At 44.6% G+C, this 17,425-nt stretch overlaps 21 non-coding genes across 21 annotated transcripts; all 21 read left to right on the top strand.

Moving 5' to 3' along the window:
• Positions 1 to 549: 549 nt before the first annotated feature.
• On the top strand, positions 550 to 669 carry LOC130400939 (5S ribosomal RNA). The gene has a single exon (XR_008903406.1). It is a non-coding gene; the product is annotated as a 5S ribosomal RNA (ribosomal RNA).
• Positions 670 to 1,197: 528 nt separating this feature from the next.
• Positions 1,198 to 1,316, top strand: LOC130400125 (5S ribosomal RNA). Its single transcript, XR_008902604.1, has one exon. It is a non-coding gene; the product is annotated as a 5S ribosomal RNA (ribosomal RNA).
• Positions 1,317 to 1,844: 528 nt separating this feature from the next.
• Positions 1,845 to 1,963, top strand: LOC130399479 (5S ribosomal RNA). Its single transcript, XR_008901988.1, has one exon. It is a non-coding gene; the product is annotated as a 5S ribosomal RNA (ribosomal RNA).
• A 528-nt stretch (positions 1,964 to 2,491) lies between these two features.
• On the top strand, positions 2,492 to 2,610 carry LOC130399480 (5S ribosomal RNA). Its single transcript, XR_008901989.1, has one exon. It is a non-coding gene; the product is annotated as a 5S ribosomal RNA (ribosomal RNA).
• A 528-nt stretch (positions 2,611 to 3,138) lies between these two features.
• LOC130399481 (5S ribosomal RNA) lies at positions 3,139 to 3,257 on the top strand. Its single transcript, XR_008901990.1, has one exon. It is a non-coding gene; the product is annotated as a 5S ribosomal RNA (ribosomal RNA).
• Positions 3,258 to 3,785: 528 nt separating this feature from the next.
• LOC130399483 (5S ribosomal RNA) lies at positions 3,786 to 3,904 on the top strand. Its single transcript, XR_008901992.1, has one exon. It is a non-coding gene; the product is annotated as a 5S ribosomal RNA (ribosomal RNA).
• A 528-nt stretch (positions 3,905 to 4,432) lies between these two features.
• On the top strand, positions 4,433 to 4,551 carry LOC130399484 (5S ribosomal RNA). Its single transcript, XR_008901993.1, has one exon. It is a non-coding gene; the product is annotated as a 5S ribosomal RNA (ribosomal RNA).
• A 530-nt stretch (positions 4,552 to 5,081) lies between these two features.
• LOC130399486 (5S ribosomal RNA) lies at positions 5,082 to 5,200 on the top strand. Its single transcript, XR_008901994.1, has one exon. It is a non-coding gene; the product is annotated as a 5S ribosomal RNA (ribosomal RNA).
• Positions 5,201 to 5,729: 529 nt separating this feature from the next.
• Positions 5,730 to 5,848, top strand: LOC130399487 (5S ribosomal RNA). The gene has a single exon (XR_008901995.1). It is a non-coding gene; the product is annotated as a 5S ribosomal RNA (ribosomal RNA).
• Positions 5,849 to 6,378: 530 nt separating this feature from the next.
• LOC130399488 (5S ribosomal RNA) lies at positions 6,379 to 6,497 on the top strand. The gene has a single exon (XR_008901996.1). It is a non-coding gene; the product is annotated as a 5S ribosomal RNA (ribosomal RNA).
• A 529-nt stretch (positions 6,498 to 7,026) lies between these two features.
• LOC130399489 (5S ribosomal RNA) lies at positions 7,027 to 7,145 on the top strand. The gene has a single exon (XR_008901997.1). It is a non-coding gene; the product is annotated as a 5S ribosomal RNA (ribosomal RNA).
• A 530-nt stretch (positions 7,146 to 7,675) lies between these two features.
• On the top strand, positions 7,676 to 7,794 carry LOC130399490 (5S ribosomal RNA). The gene has a single exon (XR_008901998.1). It is a non-coding gene; the product is annotated as a 5S ribosomal RNA (ribosomal RNA).
• Positions 7,795 to 8,323: 529 nt separating this feature from the next.
• LOC130395659 (5S ribosomal RNA) lies at positions 8,324 to 8,443 on the top strand. The gene has a single exon (XR_008898689.1). It is a non-coding gene; the product is annotated as a 5S ribosomal RNA (ribosomal RNA).
• Positions 8,444 to 9,812: 1,369 nt separating this feature from the next.
• On the top strand, positions 9,813 to 9,932 carry LOC130394309 (5S ribosomal RNA). The gene has a single exon (XR_008897480.1). It is a non-coding gene; the product is annotated as a 5S ribosomal RNA (ribosomal RNA).
• Positions 9,933 to 10,591: 659 nt separating this feature from the next.
• Positions 10,592 to 10,711, top strand: LOC130394040 (5S ribosomal RNA). Its single transcript, XR_008897237.1, has one exon. It is a non-coding gene; the product is annotated as a 5S ribosomal RNA (ribosomal RNA).
• A 2,167-nt stretch (positions 10,712 to 12,878) lies between these two features.
• Positions 12,879 to 12,997, top strand: LOC130395225 (5S ribosomal RNA). The gene has a single exon (XR_008898305.1). It is a non-coding gene; the product is annotated as a 5S ribosomal RNA (ribosomal RNA).
• Positions 12,998 to 13,527: 530 nt separating this feature from the next.
• On the top strand, positions 13,528 to 13,646 carry LOC130400585 (5S ribosomal RNA). The gene has a single exon (XR_008903064.1). It is a non-coding gene; the product is annotated as a 5S ribosomal RNA (ribosomal RNA).
• Positions 13,647 to 14,174: 528 nt separating this feature from the next.
• On the top strand, positions 14,175 to 14,293 carry LOC130394246 (5S ribosomal RNA). The gene has a single exon (XR_008897424.1). It is a non-coding gene; the product is annotated as a 5S ribosomal RNA (ribosomal RNA).
• Positions 14,294 to 14,819: 526 nt separating this feature from the next.
• Positions 14,820 to 14,938, top strand: LOC130395091 (5S ribosomal RNA). The gene has a single exon (XR_008898187.1). It is a non-coding gene; the product is annotated as a 5S ribosomal RNA (ribosomal RNA).
• A 528-nt stretch (positions 14,939 to 15,466) lies between these two features.
• On the top strand, positions 15,467 to 15,585 carry LOC130394591 (5S ribosomal RNA). Its single transcript, XR_008897735.1, has one exon. It is a non-coding gene; the product is annotated as a 5S ribosomal RNA (ribosomal RNA).
• Positions 15,586 to 16,113: 528 nt separating this feature from the next.
• Positions 16,114 to 16,233, top strand: LOC130394442 (5S ribosomal RNA). Its single transcript, XR_008897599.1, has one exon. It is a non-coding gene; the product is annotated as a 5S ribosomal RNA (ribosomal RNA).
• The last annotated feature ends 1,192 nt before the right edge of the window (positions 16,234 to 17,425 follow it).

Consider the following 17,425-nt stretch of genomic DNA (forward strand, 5'->3'; position numbering starts at 1 on the left):
GAATCCAGGTGCTGTAAGCATTTTCTTTTTCAACTCGAGCTCATTGACTCCGTGGCCTACCGTGGCGTACCGTGACCTGATGTTTACTGCCAACCGCTTTGGAGGATTTAAGCAACATACAAAAACTGACAACGTCTCTCAAAACTAATTTTGTGAAACATGAGGACAGTATAGTGATACTGCCAGCAGGGAGCACCAGAGAGCTGAACCGACAGTTGTACATTCCTTAAACTTTCACCAACACAAACACGCACGCTCACTTCAGATCATGGGAGGACGTCAAAAATCACCACCCATTCTCTGACACTTTAACCGTTAACCTTGGTTCAAACATTTAACATCACACGCACACGCAGTGTATTTCAGATAATTAATGAATTCAGATGTCACAATGATCGTTTGCATGGATAAGGAGTCCTACTGAACTCAATTACTGCCGTTTATATCTAACTAATGATTGTTTTTGTAAGAGTGTAACGTCGAGCCTCAGCAGCTTTCTCACTCCTTATGTGCTACTGTATAAAACCTGGTTTTGCGCCTGCACTAATTGCTTACGGCCATACCACCCTGAACACGCCCGATCTCGTCTGATCTCGGAAGCTAAGCAGGGTCGGGCCTGGTTAGTACTTGGATGGGAGACCTGCCTGGGAATACCAGGTGCTGTAAGCTTTTTCTTTTTCAACTCGAGCTCATTGACTCCGTGGCCTACCGTGGCGTACCGTGACCTGATGTTTACTGCCAACCGCTTTGGAGGATTTAAGCAACATACAAAAACTGACAACGTCTCTCAAAACTATTTTTGTGAAACATGAGGACAGTATAGTGATACTGCCAGCAGGGAGCACCAGAGAGCTGAACCGACAGTTGTACATTTCTTAAACTTTCACCAACACAAACACGCACGCTCACTTCAGATCATGGGAGGACGTCAAAAATCACCACCCATTCTCTGACACTTTAACCGTTAACCTTGGTTCAAACATTTAACATCACACGCACACGCAGTGTATTTCAGATAATTAATGAATTCAGATGTCACAATGATCGTTTACATGGATAAGGAGTCCTACTGAATCAATTACTGCCGTTTATATCTAACTAATGATTGTTTTTGTAAAAGTGTAACGTCGAGCCTCAGCAGCTTTCTCACTCCTTATGTGCTACTGTATGAAACCTGGTTTTGCGCCTGCACTAATTGCTTACGGCCATACCACCCTGAACACGCCCGATCTCGTCTGATCTCGAAAGCTAAGCAGGGTCGGGCCTGGTTAGTACTTGGATGGGAGACCGCCTGGGAATACCAGGTGCTGTAAGCTTTTTCTTTTCAACTCGAGCTCATTGCCTCCGTGGCCTACCGTGGCGTACCGTGACCTGATGTTTACTGCCAACCGCTTTGGAGGATTTAAGCAACATACAAAAACTGACAACGTCTCTCAAAACTATTTTTGTGAAACATGAGGACAGTATAGTGATACTGCCAGCAGGGAGCACCAGAGAGCTGAAACGACAGTTGTACATTTCTTAAACTTTCACCAACACAAACACGCACGCTCACTTCAGATCATGGGAGGACGTCAAAAAATCACCACCCATTCTCTGACACTTTAACCGTTAACCTTGGTTCAAACATTTAACATCACACGCACACGCAGTGTATTTCAGATAATTAATGAATTCAGATGTCACAATGATCGTTTACATGGATAAGGAGTCCTACTGAATCAATTACTGCCGTTTATATCTAACTAATGATTGTTTTTGTAAAAGTGTAACGTCGAGCCTCAGCAGCTTTCTCACTCCTTATGTGCTACTGTATAAAACCTGGTTTTGCGCCTGCACTAATTGCTTACGGCCATACCACCCTGAACACGCCCGATCTCGTCTGATCTCGGAAGCTAAGCAGGGTCGGGCCTGGTTAGTACTTGGATGGGAGACCGCCTGGGAATACCAGGTGCTGTAAGCTTTTTCTTTTTCAACTCGAGCTCATTGACTCCGTGGCCTACCGTGGCGTACCGTGACCTGATGTTTACTGCCAACCGCTTTGGAGGATTTAAGCAACATACAAAAACTGACAACGTCTCTCAAAACTATTTTTGTGAAACATGAGGACAGTATAGTGATACTGCCAGCAGGGAGCACCAGAGAGCTGAACCGACAGTTGTACATTTCTTAAACTTTCACCAACACAAACACGCACGCTCACTTCAGATCATGGGAGGACGTCAAAAAATCACCACCCATTCTCTGACACTTTAACCGTTAACCTTGGTTCAAACATTTAACATCACACGCACACGCAGTGTATTTCAGATAATTAATGAATTCAGATGTCACAATGATCGTTTACATGGATAAGGAGTCCTACTGAATCAATTACTGCCGTTTATATCTAACTAATGATTGTTTTTGTAAAGTGTAACGTCGAGCCTCAGCAGCTTTCTCACTCCTTATGTGCTACTGTATAAAACCTGGTTTTGCGCCTGCACTAATTGCTTACGGCCATACCACCCTGAACACGCCCGATCTCGTCTGATCTCGGAAGCTAAGCAGGGTCGGGCCTGGTTAGTACTTGGATGGGAGACCGCCTGGGAATACCAGGTGCTGTAAGCTTTTTCTTTTTCAACTCGAGCTCATTGACTCCGTGGCCTACCGTGGCGTACCGTGACCTGATGTTTACTGCCAACCGCTTTGGAGGATTTAAGCAACATACAAAAACTGACAACGTCTCTCAAAACTATTTTTGTGAAACATGAGGACAGTATAGTGATACTGCCAGCAGGGAGCACCAGAGAGCTGAACCGACAGTTGTACATTTCTTAAACTTTCACCAACACAAACACGCACGCTCACTTCAGATCATGGGAGGACGTCAAAAAATCACCACCCATTCTCTGACACTTTAACCGTTAACCTTGGTTCAAACATTTAACATCACACGCACACGCAGTGTATTTCAGATAATTAATGAATTCAGATGTCACAATGATCGTTTACATGGATAAGGAGTCCTACTGAATCAATTACTGCCGTTTATATCTAACTAATGATTGTTTTTGTAAGAGTGTAACGTCGAGCCTCAGCAGCTTTCTCACTCCTTATGTGCTACTGTATAAAACCTGGTTTGCGCCTGCACTAATTGCTTACGGCCATACCACCCTGAACACGCCCGATCTCGTCTGATCTCGGAAGCTAAGCAGGGTCGGGCCTGGTTAGTACTTGGATGGGAGACCGCCTGGGAATACCAGGTGCTGTAAGCTTTTTCTTTTTCAACTCGAGCTCATTGCCTCCGTGGCCTACCGTGGCGTACCGTGACCTGATGTTTACTGCCAACCGCTTTGGAGGATTTAAGCAACATACAAAAACTGACAACGTCTCTCAAAACTATTTTTGTGAAACATGAGGACAGTATAGTGATACTGCCAGCAGGGAGCACCAGAGAGCTGAACCGACAGTTGTACATTTCTTAAACTTTCACCAACACAAACACGCACGCTCACTTCAGATCATGGGAGGACGTCAAAAATCACCACCCATTCTCTGACACTTTAACCGTTAACCTTGGTTCAAACATTTAACATCACACGCACACGCAGTGTATTTCAGATAATTAATGAATTCAGATGTCACAATGATCGTTTACATGGATAAGGAGTCCTACTGAATCAATTACTGCCGTTTATATCTAACTAATGATTGTTTTTGTAAAAGTGTAACGTCGAGCCTCAGCAGCTTTCTCACTCCTTATGTGCTACTGTATAAAACCTGGTTTTGCGCCTGCACTAATTGCTTACGGCCATACCACCCTGAACACGCCCGATCTCGTCTGATCTCGGAAGCTAAGCAGGGTCGGGCCTGGTTAGTACTTGGATGGGAGACCGCCTGGGAATACCAGGTGCTGTAAGCTTTTTCTTTTTCAACTCGAGCTCATTGCCTCCGTGGCCTACCGTGGCGTACCGTGACCTGATGTTTACTGCCAACCGCTTTGGAGGATTTAAGCAACATACAAAAACTGACAACGTCTCTCAAAACTATTTTTGTGAAACATGAGGACAGTATAGTGATACTGCCAGCAGGGAGCACCAGAGAGCTGAACCGACAGTTGTACATTTCTTAAACTTTCACCAACACAAACACGCACGCTCACTTCAGATCATGGGAGGACGTCAAAAAATCACCACCCATTCTCTGACACTTTAACCGTTAACCTTGGTTCAAACATTTAACATCACACGCACACGCAGTGTATTTCAGATAATTAATGAATTCAGATGTCACAATGATCGTTTACATGGATAAGGAGTCCTACTGAATCAATTACTGCCGTTTATATCTAACTAATGATTGTTTTTGTAAAAGTGTAACGTCGAGCCTCAGCAGCTTTCTCACTCCTTATGTGCTACTGTATAAACCTGGTTTTGCGCCTGCACTAATTGCTTACGGCCATACCACCCTGAACACGCCCGATCTCGTCTGATCTCGGAAGCTAAGCAGGGTCGGGCCTGGTTAGTACTTGGATGGGAGACCGCCTGGGAATACCAGGTGCTGTAAGCTTTTTCTTTTTCAACTCGAGCTCATTGCCTCCGTGGCCTACCGTGGCGTACCGTGACCTGATGTTTACTGCCAACCGCTTTGGAGGATTTAAGCAACATACAAAAACTGACAACGTCTCTCAAAACTATTTTTGTGAAACATGAGGACAGTATAGTGATACTGCCAGCAGGGAGCACCAGAGAGCTGAACCGACAGTTGTACATTTCTTAAACTTTCACCAACACAAACACGCACGCTCACTTCAGATCATGGGAGGACGTCAAAAAATCACCACCCATTCTCTGACACTTTAACCGTTAACCTTGGTTCAAACATTTAACATCACACGCACACGCAGTGTATTTCAGATAATTAATGAATTCAGATGTCACAATGATCGTTTACATGGATAAGGAGTCCTACTGAATCAATTACTGCCGTTTATATCTAACTAATGATTGTTTTTGTAAAAGTGTAACGTCGAAGCCTCAGCAGCTTTCTCACTCCTTATGTGCTACTGTATAAAACCTGGTTTTGCGCCTGCACTAATTGCTTACGGCCATACCACCCTGAACACGCCCGATCTCGTCTGATCTCGGAAGCTAAGCAGGGTCGGGCCTGGTTAGTACTTGGATGGGAGACCGCCTGGGAATACCAGGTGCTGTAAGCTTTTTCTTTTTCAACTCGAGCTCATTGACTCCGTGGCCTACCGTGGCGTACCGTGACCTGATGTTTACTGCCAACCGCTTTGGAGGATTTAAGCAACATACAAAAACTGACAACGTCTCTCAAAACTATTTTTGTGAAACATGAGGACAGTATAGTGATACTGCCAGCAGGGAGCACCAGAGAGCTGAACCGACAGTTGTACATTTCTTAAACTTTCACCAACACAAACACGCACGCTCACTTCAGATCATGGGAGGACGTCAAAAAATCACCACCCATTCTCTGACACTTTAACCGTTAACCTTGGTTCAAACATTTAACATCACACGCACACGCAGTGTATTTCAGATAATTAATGAATTCAGATGTCACAATGATCGTTTACATGGATAAGGAGTCCTACTGAATCAATTACTGCCGTTTATATCTAACTAATGATTGTTTTTGTAAAAGTGTAACGTCGAGCCTCAGCAGCTTTCTCACTCCTTATGTGCTACTGTATAAAACCTGGTTTTGCGCCTGCACTAATTGCTTACGGCCATACCACCCTGAACACGCCCGATCTCGTCTGATCTCGGAAGCTAAGCAGGGTCGGGCCTGGTTAGTACTTGGATGGGAGACCGCCTGGGAATACCAGGTGCTGTAAGCTTTTTCTTTTTCAACTCGAGCTCATTGCCTCCGTGGCCTACCGTGGCGTACCGTGACCTGATGTTTACTGCCAACCGCTTTGGAGGATTTAAGCAACATACAAAAACTGACAACGTCTCTCAAAACTATTTTTGTGAAACATGAGGACAGTATAGTGATACTGCCAGCAGGGAGCACCAGAGAGCTGAACCGACAGTTGTACATTTCTTAAACTTTCACCAACACAAACACGCACGCTCACTTCAGATCATGGGAGGACGTCAAAAAATCACCACCCATTCTCTGACACTTTAACCGTTAACCTTGGTTCAAACATTTAACATCACACGCACACGCAGTGTATTTCAGATAATTAATGAATTCAGATGTCACAATGATCGTTTACATGGATAAGGAGTCCTACTGAATCAATTACTGCCGTTTATATCTAACTAATGATTGTTTTTGTAAAAGTGTAACGTCGAGCCTCAGCAGCTTTCTCACTCCTTATGTGCTACTGTATAAAACCTGGTTTTTGCGCCTGCACTAATTGCTTACGGCCATACCACCCTGAACACGCCCGATCTCGTCTGATCTCGGAAGCTAAGCAGGGTCGGGCCTGGTTAGTACTTGGATGGGAGACCGCCTGGGAATACCAGGTGCTGTAAGCTTTTTCTTTTTCAACTCGAGCTCATTGACTCCGTGGCCTACCGTGGCGTACCGTGACCTGATGTTTACTGCCAACCGCTTTGGAGGATTTAAGCAACATACAAAAACTGACAACGTCTCTCAAAACTATTTTTGTGAAACATGAGGACAGTATAGTGATACTGCCAGCAGGGAGCACCAGAGAGCTGAACCGACAGTTGTACATTTCTTAAACTTTCACCAACACAAACACGCACGCTCACTTCAGATCATGGGAGGACGTCAAAAAATCACCACCCATTCTCTGACACTTTAACCGTTAACCTTGGTTCAAACATTTAACATCACACGCACACGCAGTGTATTTCAGATAATTAATGAATTCAGATGTCACAATGATCGTTTACATGGATAAGGAGTCCTACTGAATCAATTACTGCCGTTTATATCTAACTAATGATTGTTTTTGTAAAAGTGTAACGTCGAGCCTCAGCAGCTTTCTCACTCCTTATGTGCTACTGTATAAAACCTGGTTTTGCGCCTGCACTAATTGCTTACGGCCATACCACCCTGAACACGCCCGATCTCGTCTGATCTCGGAAGCTAAGCAGGGTCGGGCCTGGTTAGTACTTGGATGGGAGACCGCCTGGGAATACCAGGTGCTGTAAGCTTTTTCTTTTTCAACTCGAGCTCATTGACTCCGTGGCCTACCGTGGCGTACCGTGACCTGATGTTTACTGCCAACCGCTTTGGAGGATTTAAGCAACATACAAAAACTGACAACGTCTCTCAAAACTATTTTTGTGAAACATGAGGACAGTATAGTGATACTGCCAGCAGGGAGCACCAGAGAGCTGAAACGACAGTTGTACATTTCTTAAACTTTCACCAACACAAACACGCACGCTCACTTCAGATCATGGGAGGACGTCAAAAAATCACCACCCATTCTCTGACACTTTAACCGTTAACCTTGGTTCAAACATTTAACATCACACGCACACGCAGTGTATTTCAGATAATTAATGAATTCAGATGTCACAATGATCGTTTACATGGATAAGGAGTCCTACTGAATCAATTACTGCCGTTTATATCTAACTAATGATTGTTTTTGTAAAAGTGTAACGTCGAGCCTCAGCAGCTTTCCCACTCCTTATGTGCTACTGTATAAAACCTGGTTTTGCGCCCTGCACTAATTGCTTACGGCCATACCACCCTGAACACGCCCGATCTCGTCTGATCTCGGAAGCTAAGCAGGGTCGGGCCTGGTTAGTACTTGGATGGGAGACCGCCTGGGAATACCAGGTGCTGTAAGCTTTTTCTTTTTCAACTCGAGCTCATTGCCTCCGTGGCCTACCGTGGCGTACCGTGACCTGATGTTTACTGCCAACCGCTTTGGAGGATTTAAGCAACATACAAAAACTGACAACGTCTCTCAAAACTATTTTTGTGAAACATGAGGACAGTATAGTGATACTGCCAGCAGGGAGCACCAGAGAGCTGAACCGACAGTTGTACATTTCTTAAACTTTCACCAACACAAACACGCACGCTCACTTCAGATCATGGGAGGACGTCAAAAATCACCACCCATTCTCTGACACTTTAACCGTTAACCTTGGTTCAAACATTTAACATCACACGCACACGCAGTGTATTTCAGATAATTAATGAATTCAGATGTCACAATGATCGTTTACATGGATAAGGAGTCCTACTGAATCAATTACTGCCGTTTATATCTAACTAATGATTGTTTTTGTAAGAGTGTAACGTCGAGCCTCAGCAGCTTTCTCACTCCTTATGTGCTACTGTATAAAACCTGGTTTTTGCGCCTGCACTAATTGCTTACGGGCATACCACCCTGAACACGCACGATCTCGTCTGATCTCGGAAGCTAAGCAGGGTCGGGCCTGGTTAGTACTTGGATGGGAGACCTCCTCAGAAGCCCAGGTGCTTGTAAGTAGTGAGGAGAAAAATGACATGAATGACATGGATGATGATGACGATGATGAGGAGGAAGGAAGCTGATGATGATGTATGCTGTTGATAAAGAGGACATTAAAGTTAGTGACGGAGATGAGGCAGACGATGAACGATAAAGGAATTGAGGAGGTTGACGTAGAACCCACTAACCTTAACGCTGGGTGGGCAGATGCAATGGCCAAGATTCTTCAGAAGAAAAACCCCAGCGAGCAAACCAACGATACTGGTGAAGAGCAAGGAGTTGGACATGATGAAGGTGAAGGAGAAGCAAGAAGAAAAAGAGAAGCGAGAAAGGAGAAAGAAGAGAGAAAAGAGAGAGAAGAGAGAGGAAGGAAAGAAGAGAGGAGAGAGAGAAAAAAAGGAATAGAGAGAAGAAGAGAAAAAGAGGAAGAGAGAAATAGAGAAAAAGAGGAAGAGAGAAATAGAGAAAAAGAAAAAGAGAAGTAGAAAGAGAAAGAGAATAAAGAAACGAGAGAGAAAAAAACGACCAAAGACAAAAAAAAAAAAAAAAAAAAAAAAGAGAGGAGAAGAGGGAAAGATGAGAAAAAGAGGGAGAAGAAAGAGAAAGAAAGAGAAGAGGAAAAAGAGAGAAAGAGAAGAAAAAGAGGAGGAGGAGAGAAAAAAAAAAAGCAGAAGAGAGAAGAAAAAAAAAGAGCAAAGAAACAAGAGAGAGAGAAAGAGAAGAGAAGAGGAGAAAGAGAAGAGATGAAAGGGAAAAAAAAAAAAAAAAAAAACACGTCTGATCTCGGAAGCTAAGCAGGGTCGGGCCTGGTTAGTACTTGGATGGGAGACCGCCTGGGAATACCAGGTGCTGCAAGCTTTTTCTTTTTCAACTCGAGCTCATTGACTCCGTGGCCTACCGTGGCGTACCGTGAACTGATGTTTACTGCCAACCGCTTTGGAGGATTTAAGCAACATACAAAAACTGACAACGTCTCTCAAAACTATTTTTGTGAAACATGAGGACAGTATAGTGATACTGCCAGCAGGGAGCACCAGAGAGCTGAACCGACAGTTGTACATTTCTTAAACTTTCACCAACACAAAAACGCACGCTCACTTCAGATCATGGGAGGACGTCAAAAAATCCACCACCCATTCTCTGACACTTTAACCGTAACCTTGGTTCAAACATTTAACATCACACGCACACGCAGTGTATTTCAGATAATTAATGAATTCAGATGTCACAATGATCGTTTACATGGATGAGGAGTCCTACTGAATCAATTACTGCCGTTTATATCTAACTAATGATTGTTTTTGTAAGAGTGGAACGTCGAGCCTCAGCAGCTTTCTCACTCCTTATGTGCTACTGTATAAAACCTGGTTTTGCGCCTGCACTAATTGCTTACGGCCATACCACCCTGAACACGCCCGATCTCGTCAGATCTCGGAAGCTAAGCAGGGTCGGGCCTGGTTAGTACTTGGATGGGAGACCTCCTCAGAAGCCCAGGTTGCTGTAAGTGGTGACGGGTGTCACCAAAAGAAAAAAAAAAAAAACACGCCCGATCTCGTCTGATCTCGGAAGCTAAGCAGGGTAGGGCCTGGTTAGTACTTGGTTGGGAGACCGCCTGGGAATAACAGGTGCTGTAAGCTTTTTCTTTTTCAACTCGAGCTCATTGACTCCGTGGCCTACCGTGGCGTACCGTGACCTGATGTTTACTGCCAACCGCTTTGGAGGATTTAAGCAACATACAAAAACTGACAACGTCTCTCAAAACTATTTTTGTGAAACATGAGGACAGTATAGTGATACTGCCAGCAGGGAGCACCAGAGAGCTGAACCGACAGTTGTACATTTCTTAAACTTTCACCAACACAAACATGCACGCTCACTTCAGATCATGGGAGGACGTCAAAAAATCACCACCCATTCTCTGACACTTTAACCGTTAACCTTGGTTCAAACATTTAACATCACACGCACACGCAGTGTATTTCAGATAATTAATGAATTCAGATGTCACAATGATCGTTTACATGGATGAGGAGTCCTACTGAATCAATTACTGCCGTTTATATCTAACTAATGATTGTTTTTGTAAAAGTGTAACGTCAAGCCTCAGCCGCTTTCTCACTCCTTATGTGCTACTGTATAAAACCTGGTTTTGCGCCTGCACTAATTGCTTACGGCCATACCACCCTGAACACGCCCGATCTCGTCAGATCTCGGAAGCTAAGCAGGGTCGGGCCTGGTTAGTACTTGGATGGGAGACCTCCTCAGAAGCCCAGGTTGCTGTAAGTAGTGACGGGTGTCACCAAAAGGAAAAAAAAAAAAAAAAAAACACGCCCGATCTCGTCTGAACTCGGGAGCTAAGCAGGGTCGGGCCTGGTTAGTACTTGGATGGGAGACCGCCTGGGAATACCAGGTGCTGTAAGCATTTTCTTTTTAAACTCGAGCTCATTGCCTCCGTGGCCTACCGTGGCGTACCGTGACCGTGACCTTACTGCCAACCGCTTTGGAGGATTTAAGCAACATACAAAAACTGACAACGTCTCTCAAAACTATTTTTGTGAAACATGAGGACAGTATAGTGATACTGCCAGCAGGCAGCACCAGAGAGCTGAAACGATAGTTGTACATTTCTTAAACTTTCACCAACACAAACACGCACGCTCACTTCAGGGCCCCGTTTCCCGATAACGATGGATCCACGCTCGTACGATCATTCTCACGATGGATTTTGCGATCCATCGTCAATTTCTTTGGAGCGTTTCCCGAAACTCCTCTTAACGTGAACGCGCATTCGCTGCACTCACGACGTCGTAGGATTGTAACTGTCTACTGACACGGTGCTGAAATGGGCTCCGTAGGAGGGGAGACGCAGGAATGTCGCAGGAAAATTGTGTTAAAAAGGGTTAAAATAAATCCCCATCAAGGACAACAGCAGAGTAGCCTCCGAAAAAAATAGACTGCAATTAGATGAATGCTATAGCAAGACATTAAAACACAATTGATTAGGCTTAAACCGACATATATCAGTCCTAATCCTGAATGCACTGTGCGTTTCACGGCATTTTCCCCCCTGAAATAATTCCATATGACAAAAAATTAAAAATTGCTTGTGTGACAACTACATTTATCTTAATGGGCTGATTTCTGAAACATGCTTTGCGCAGCAAAGAGAGCCGACTTAATTTGATTCCGCATAAGGGTTTCCTGATTGATCATTTGATTGGCTATAAAACGCCCCTCTGGAAATAGGGTAAGGTATGTATTGATGAGGAATACAACGAAGCCCACCGTCTGGCCCGGTGCATCGTTGAGCGCACGATCGGGAGGTGGAAGTTGCGCTATATTAGATGCCTTCATCACAAGTCAGGCGGAGGGCTCCAGTTTTCGCCGGCCAAGTCATGCGCCGTGATATGTGTGACGGCTATGTTGCACAACATTGCAGCTAAGGCTGGGGTGGCATTGCTTGAACCGGAGGACGCTGAGGACGATGACGACGAGGAAGATCGGTTGTGAGGACGGCCTCCCTCATAACTACGCGGCTGGTTTTCATGCGCGTCGAAGAGTGATTGAGACTTTTTTTAACCCCCTCCACCCTCCCACATGTCACTAAACATTTCCCGTCAACGTGACCAATCCCCACCATATCCCAGCCTTTTGCCTGCTCCTTTGCTTGTTTTTTATAATTTATTTTATTTCTTTATTTACATTTTTTTTAATTTAATTTAATTTTTTACATTATTTATGCTACGTTTTATGAGTAGCCTATGTCAGTCTGCACAAATCCCCCCCACTTTCTCTCACACATTTTGAGTGCCCTGCCTGCGCAAACATTTTCTGGACTGTCCCGTTTTATTTTGGCCATTTTAACATCTTTATTAATAAATAAATTAATAATCTTTATTAATTACCAAACTAAGAACATAAAGGCGCAATGCGTTTAAAAAAACGCATCCAATAGACGGAATGTCCGATGGTGTCGCCACTGAGGCTATAGCTGACGATGCTCTTAGCGTCCTACGAGCACCCCTGGAGTACTCGTTAGCTACGAGCGTTTTCAAGACGTTCGTTCCCCACGATGCTTTCGGGAAACGCGGTGAAAACTCTACGATGCCCTTACGACGCACTTCACGATCCACTTAGGCTAACGATGCTTTCGGGAAACGGGGCCCAGATCATGGGAGGACGTCAAAAAATCACCACCCATTCTCTGACACTTTAACCGTTAACCTTGGTTCAAACATTTAACATCACACGCACACGCAGTGTATTTCAGATAATTAATGAATTCAGATGTCACAATGATCGTTTACATGGATAAGGAGTCCTACTGAATCAATTACTGCCGTTTATATCTAACTAATGATTGTTTTTGTAAAAGTGTAACGTCGAGCCTCAGCAGCTTTCACACTCCTTATGTGCTACTGTATAAAACCTGGTTTTGCGCCTGCACTAATTGCTTTACGGCCATGCCACCCTGAACACGCCAGATCTCGTCTGATCTCGGAAGCTAAGCAGGGTCGGGCCTGGTTAGTACTTGGATGGGAGACCGCCTGGGAATACCAGGTGCTGTAAGCTTTTTTCTTTTTCAACTCGAGCTCATTGACTCCGTGGCCTACCGTGGCGTACCGTGACCTGATGTTTACTGCCAACCGCTTTGGAGGATTTAAGCAACATACAAAAACTGACAACGTCTCTCAAAACTATTTTTGTGAAACATGAGGACAGTATAGTGATACTGCCAGCAGGGAGCACCAGAGAGCTGAACCGACAGTTGTACATTTCTTAAACTTTCACCAACACAAACACGCACGCTCACTTCAGATCATGGGAGGACGTCAAAAAATCACCACCCATTCTCTGACACTTTAACCGTTAACCTTGGTTCAAACATTTAACATCACACGCACACGCAGTGTATTTCAGATAATTAATGAATTCAGATGTCACAATGATCGTTTACATGGATAAGGAGTCCTACTGAATCAATTACTGCCGTTTATATCTAACTAATGATTGTTTTTGTAAGAGTGGAACGTCGAGCCTCAGCAGCTTTCTCACTCCTTATGTGCTACTGTATAAAACCTGGTTTTGCGCCTACACTAATTGATTACGGCCATACCACCCTGAACACGCCCGATCTCGTCTGATCTCGGAAGCTAAGCAGGGTCGGGCCTGGTTAGTACTTGGTTGGGAGACCGCCTGGGAATACCAGGTGCTGTAAGCTTTTTCTTTTTCAACTCGAGCTCATTGACTCCTTGGCCTACCGTGGCGTACCGTGACCTGATGTTTACTGCCAACCGCTTTGGAGGATTTAAGCAACATACAAAAACTGAAAACGTCTCTCAAAACTATTTTGTGAAACATGAGGACAGTATAGTGATACTGCCAGCAGGGAGCACCAGAGAGCTGAACCGACAGTTGTACATTTCTTAAACTTTCACCAACACAAACACGCACGCTCACTTCAGATCATGGGAGGACGTCAAAAAATCACCACCCATTCTCTGACACTTTAACCGTTAACCTTGGTTCAAACATTTAACATCACACGCACACGCAGTGTATTTCAGATAATTAATGAATTCAGATGTCACAATGATCGTTTACATGGATAAGGAGTCCTACTGAATCAATTACTGCCGTTTATATCTAACTAATGATTGTTTTTGTAAGAGTGTAACGTCGAGCCTCAGCAGCTTTCTCACTCCTTATGTGCTACTGGATAAAACCTGGTTTTGAGCCAGCACTAATTGCCTACGGCCATACCACCCTGAACACGCCCGATCTCGTCTGATCTCAGAAGCTAAGCAGGGTCGGGCCTGGTTAGTACTTGGATGGGAGACCGCCTGGGAATACCAGGTGCTGTAAGCTTTTTCTTTTTCAACTCGAGCTCATTGCCTCCGTGGCCTACCGTGGCGTACCGTGACCTGATGTTTACTGCCAACCGCTTTGGAGGATTTAAGCAACATACAAAAACTGACGTCTCTCAAAACTATTTTTGTGAAACATGAGGACAGTATAGTGATACTGCCAGCAGGGAGCACCAGAGAGCTGAAACGACAGTTGTACATTTCTTAAACTTTCACCAACACAAACACGCACGCTCACTTCAGATCATGGGAGGACGTCAAAAAATCACCACCCATTCTCTGACACTTTAACCGTTAACCTTGGTTCAAACATTTAACATCACACGCACACGCAGTGTATTTCAGATAATTAATGAATTCAGATGTCACAATGATCGTTTACATGGATAAGGAGTCCTACTGAATCAATTACTGCCGTTTATATCTAACTAATGATTGTTTTTGTAAAAGTGTAACGTTGAGCCTCAGCAGCTTTCTCACTCCTTATGTGCTACTGTATAAAACCTGGTTTTGCGCCTGCACTAATTGATTATGGCCATACCACCCTGAACATGCCCGATCTCGTTTGATCTCGGAAGCTAAGCAGGGTCGGGCCTGGTTAGTACTTGGATGGGAGACCGCCTGGGAATACCAGGTGCTATAAGATTTTTCTTTTTCAACTCGAGCTCATTGCCTCCGTGGCCTACCGTGGCGTACCGTGACCTGATGTTTACTGCCAACCGCTTTGGAGGATTTAAGCAACATACAAAAACTGACAACGTCTCTCAAAACTATTTTTGTGAAACATGAGGACAGTATAGTGATACTGCCAGCAGGGAGCACCAGAGAGCTGAACCGACAGTTGTACATTTCTTAAACTTTCACCAACACAAACACGCACGCTCACTTCAGGTCATGGGAGGACGTCAAAAAATCACCACCCATTCTCTGACACTTTAACCGTTAACCTTGGTTCAAACATTTAACATCACACGCACACGCAGTGTATTTCAGATAATTAATGAATTCAGATGTCACAATGATCGTTTACATGGATAAGGAGTCCTACTGAATCAATTACTGCCGTTTATATCTAACTAATGATTGTTTTTGTAAGAGTGTAACGTCGAGCCTCAGCAGCTTTCTCACTCCTTATGTGCTACTGTATAAACCTGGTTTTGCGCCTGCACTAATTGCTTACGGCCATACCACCCTGAACACGCCCGATCTCGTCTGATCTCGGAAGGTAAGCAGGGTCGGGCCTGGTTTGTACTTGGATGGGAGACCGCCTGGGAATACCAGGTGCTGTAAGGATTTTCTTTTTCAACTCGAGCTCATTGACTCCGTGGCCTACCGTGGCGTACCGTGACCTGATGTTTACTGCCAACCGCTTTGGAGGATTTAAGCAACATACAAAAACTGACAACGTCTCTCAAAACTATTTTTGTGAAACATGAGGACAGTATAGTGATACTGCCAGCAGGGAGCACCAGAGAGCTGAACCGACAGTTGTACATTTCTTAAACTTTCACCAACACAAACACGCACGCTCACTTCAGATCATGGGAGGACGTCAAAAATCACCACCCATTCTCTGACACTTTAACCGTTAACCTTGGTTCAAACATTTAACGTCACACGCACACGCAGTGTATTTCAGATAATTAATTAATTCAGATGTCACAATGATCGTTTACATGGATAAGGAGTCCTACTGAATCAATTACTGCCGTTTATATCTAACTAATGATTGTTTTTGTAAAAGTGTAACGTCAAGCCTCAGCAGCTTTCTCACTCCTTATGTGCTACTGTATAAAACCTGGTTTTGCGCCTGCACTAATTGCTTACGGCCATACCAGCCCTGAACACGCCCGATCTCGTCTGATCTCGGAAGCTAAGCAGGGTCGGGCCTGGTTAGTACTTGGAAGGGAGACCGCCTGGGAATACCAGGTGCTGTAAGCTTTTTCTTTTTCAACTCGAGCTCATTGCCTCCGTGGCCTACCGTGGCGTACCGTGACCTGATGTTTACTGCCAACCGCTTTGGAGGATTTAAGCAACATACAAAAACTGACAACGTCTCTCAAAACTATTTTTGTGAAACATGAGGACAGTATAGTGATACTGCCAGCAGGCAGCACCAGAGAGCTGAAACGACAGTTGTACATTTCTTAAACTTTCACCAACACAAACACGCACGCTCACTTCAGGGCCCCGTTTCCCGATAACGATGGATCCACGCTCGTACGATCATTCTCACGATGGATTTTGCGATCCATCGTCAATTTCTTTGGAGCGTTTCCCGAAACTCCTCTTAACGTGAACGCGCATTCGCTGCACTCACGACGTCGTAGGATTGTAACTGTCTACTGACACGGTGCTGAAATGGGCTCCGTAGGAGGGGGAGACGCAGGAATGTCGCAGGAAAATTGTGTTAAAAAGGGTTAAAATAAATCCCCATCAAGGACAACAGCAGAGTAGCCTCCGAAAAAAATAGACTGCAATTAGATGAATGCTATAGCAAGACATTAAAACACAATTGATTAGGCTTAAACCGACATATATCAGTCCTAATCCTGAATGCACTGTGCGTTTCACGGCATTTTCCCCCCTGAAATAATTCCATATGACAAAAAATTAAAAATTGCTTGTGTGACAACTACATTTATCTTAATGGGCTGATTTCTGAAACATGCTTTGCGCAGCAAAGAGAGCCGACTTAATTTGATTCCGCATAAGGGTTTCCTTGATTGATCATTTGATTGGCTATAAAAGCCCCTCTGGAAATAGGGTAAGGTATGTATTGATGAGGAATACAACGAAGCCCACCGTCTGGCCCGGTGCATCGTTGAGCGCACGATCGGGAGGTGGAAGTTGCGCTATATTAGATGCCTTCATCACAAGTCAGGCGGAGGGCTCCAGTTTTCGCCGGCCAAGTCATGCGCCGTGATATGTGTGACGGCTATGTTGCACAACATTGCAGCTAAGGCTGGGGTGGCATTGCTTGAACCGGAGGACGCTGAGGACGATGACGACGAGGAAGATCGGTGTGAGGACGGCCTCCCTCATAACTACGCGGCTGGTTTTCATGCGCGTCGAAGAGTGATTGAGACTTTTTTTTAACCCCCTCCACCCTCCCACATGTCACTAAACATTC

This window comes from Gadus chalcogrammus, chromosome 12 (assembly GCF_026213295.1).
Source record: "Gadus chalcogrammus isolate NIFS_2021 chromosome 12, NIFS_Gcha_1.0, whole genome shotgun sequence".
NCBI lineage: Eukaryota > Metazoa > Chordata > Actinopteri > Gadiformes > Gadidae > Gadus > Gadus chalcogrammus.